The sequence below is a fragment of the Cucurbita moschata genome, unplaced genomic scaffold (assembly GCF_002738365.1).
Source record: "Cucurbita moschata cultivar Rifu unplaced genomic scaffold, Cmos_1.0 Cmo_Scf00083, whole genome shotgun sequence".
NCBI lineage: Eukaryota > Viridiplantae > Streptophyta > Magnoliopsida > Cucurbitales > Cucurbitaceae > Cucurbita > Cucurbita moschata.
In genome coordinates, this window is record NW_019268599.1 from 538,005 (window position 1) to 540,504 (window position 2,500).

Consider the following 2,500-nt stretch of genomic DNA (forward strand, 5'->3'; position numbering starts at 1 on the left):
TCATTGCCGGGAATTGAACCCGGGTCTCCTGGGTGAAAGCCAGATATCCTAACCGCTGGACGACAATGGATATTTCTATGTCTTCAACGCCTCTAAACTTCTCGATGGTCGATATCCAAAATACACACGATATGGATTAAGGATAAATATAAAAACTCTACAAAAAAGGTTACAAACAAGTTTTCCATTGCTGGGAATTGGACCCAGGTCTCCTGGGTGAAAACCAGATATCCTAACCGCTGGACGACAATGGATATTTCTATGTTCTCAACGCCTCTAAACTTCTCGATGGTCGATATCCAAAATACACACGATATGGATTAAGGATAAATATAAAAACTCTACAAAAAAGGTTACAAGTTTTCCATTGCCGGGAATTGTACCCGGGTCTCCTGGGTGGAAGCCAGATATCCTAACCGCTGGACGACAATGGATATTTCTATGTTCTCAACGCCTCTAAACTTCTCGATGGTCGATATCCAAAATACACACGATATGGATTAAGGATAAATATAAAAACTCTACAAAAAAGGTTACAAGTTTTCCATTGCCGGGAACTAAACCCAAGTCTCCTCGGTGAAAGTCAGATATCCTAACCGCTGGACGACAATGGATATTTCTATGTTCTCAACGCCTCTAAACTTCTCGATGGTCGATATCCAAAATACACACGATATGGATTAAGGATAAATATAAAAACTCTACAAAAATGGTTACAAGTTTTCCATTGCCGGGAATTGAACCCGGGTCTCCTGGGTGAAAGCCAGATATCCTAACCGCTGGACGACAATGGATATTTCTATGTCCTCAACGCCTCTAAACTTCTCGATGGTCGATATCCAAAATACACACGATATGGATTAAGGATAAATATAAAAAATCTACAAAAAAGGTTACCAAGTTTTCCATTGTCTGGAATTGAACCCGGGTCTCCTGGGTGAAAAGACAGATATCCTAACCGCTGGACGACAATAGATATTTCTATATCCTCAACGCCTCTAAACTTCTCGATGATCGATATCCAAAATACACACGATATGGATTAAGGATAAACATAAAAAGTCTACAAAAAAGGTTACAAGTTATCCATTGCCGGGAATTGAACCCGGGTCTCCTGGGTGAAAGCCAGATATCCTAACCGCTGGACGACAATGGATATTTCTATATCCTCAACGCCTCTAAACTTCTCGATGGTCGATATCCAAAATACACACGATATGGATTAAGGATAAGTATAAAAACTCTACAAAAAAGGTTACAAGTTTTCCATTGTCGGGAATTGAACCCGAGTCTCCTGGGTGAAATCCAAATATCCTAACCGCTAGACGACAATGGATATTTCTATATCCTCAACGCCTCTAAACTTCTCGATGGTCGATATCCAAAATACACACGATATGGATTAAGGATAAACATAAAAACTCTACAAAAGAGGTTACAAGTTTTCCATTGTCGGGAATTGAACCCGAGTCTCCTGGGTGAAATCCAAATATCCTAACCGCTAGACGACAATGGATATTTCTATATCCTCAACGCCTCTAAACTTCTCGATGGTCGATATCCAAAATACACACGATATGGATTAAGGATAAACATAAAAACTCTACAAAAAAGGTTACAAGTTTTCCATTGTCGGGAATTGAACCCGAGTCTCCTGGGTGAAATCCAAATATCCTAACCGCTAGACGACAATGGATATTTCTATATCCACAACGCCTCTAAACTTCTCGATGGTCGATATCCAAAATACACACGATATGGATTAAGGATAAATATAAAAAATCTACAAAAATGGTTACCAAGTTTTCCATTGTCTGGAATTGAACCCGGGTCTCTTGGGTGAAAAGACAGATATCCTAACCGCTGGACGACAATAGATATTTCTATATCCTCAACGCCTCTAAACTTCTCGATGGTCGATATCCAAAATACACACGATATGGATTAAGGATAAACATAAAAACTCTACAAAAAAGGTTACAAGTTTTCCATTGTCGGGAATTGAACCCGAGTCTCCTGGGTGAAAGCCAGATATCCTAACCGCTGGACGACAATGGATATTTCTATGTCCTCAACGCCTCTAAACTTCTCGATGGTCGATATCCAAAATACACACGATATGGATTAAGGATAACTATAAAAACTCTACAAAAAAGGTTACACAAGTTCTCCATTGCTGGGAATTGAACCCGGGTCTCCTGGGTGAAAGCCAGATATCCTAACCGCTGGACGACAATGGATATTTCTATGTCCTCAACGCCTCTAAACTTCTCGATGGTCGATATCCAAAATACACACGATATGGATTAAGGATAAACATAAAAACTCTACCAAAAAAGGTTACAAGTTTTCCATTGTCGGGAATTGAACCCGAGTCTCCTGGGTGAAATCCAAATATCCTAACCGCTAGACGACAATGGATATTTCTATATCCTCAACGCCTCTAAACTTCTCGATGGTCGATATCCAAAATACACACGATATGGATTAAGGATAAATA

At 39.7% G+C, this 2,500-nt stretch overlaps 7 non-coding genes across 7 annotated transcripts in view; all 7 read right to left on the minus strand.

Annotated features, from left to right (window-relative positions):
* The window catches only part of TRNAE-UUC, a 72-nt gene extending 2 nt beyond the window's left edge, over window positions 1-70 (minus strand). Inside the window, exon 1 of the tRNA in view lies at window positions 1-70. This exon is cut by the window's left edge and continues 2 nt beyond it. This is a non-coding gene — a tRNA (tRNA-Glu).
* Window positions 71-182: 112 nt separating this feature from the next.
* Window positions 183-254, minus strand: TRNAE-UUC. The gene has a single exon. It is a non-coding gene; the product is annotated as a tRNA-Glu (tRNA).
* Window positions 255-362: 108 nt separating this feature from the next.
* On the minus strand, window positions 363-434 carry TRNAG-UCC. Its single transcript has one exon. It is a non-coding gene; the product is annotated as a tRNA-Gly (tRNA).
* Window positions 435-722: 288 nt separating this feature from the next.
* Window positions 723-794, minus strand: TRNAE-UUC. The gene has a single exon. It is a non-coding gene; the product is annotated as a tRNA-Glu (tRNA).
* A 290-nt stretch (window positions 795-1,084) lies between these two features.
* Window positions 1,085-1,156, minus strand: TRNAE-UUC. Its single transcript has one exon. It is a non-coding gene; the product is annotated as a tRNA-Glu (tRNA).
* Window positions 1,157-1,986: 830 nt separating this feature from the next.
* TRNAE-UUC lies at window positions 1,987-2,058 on the minus strand. Its single transcript has one exon. It is a non-coding gene; the product is annotated as a tRNA-Glu (tRNA).
* Window positions 2,059-2,168: 110 nt separating this feature from the next.
* Window positions 2,169-2,240, minus strand: TRNAE-UUC. Its single transcript has one exon. It is a non-coding gene; the product is annotated as a tRNA-Glu (tRNA).
* Window positions 2,241-2,500: the final 260 nt, after the last annotated feature.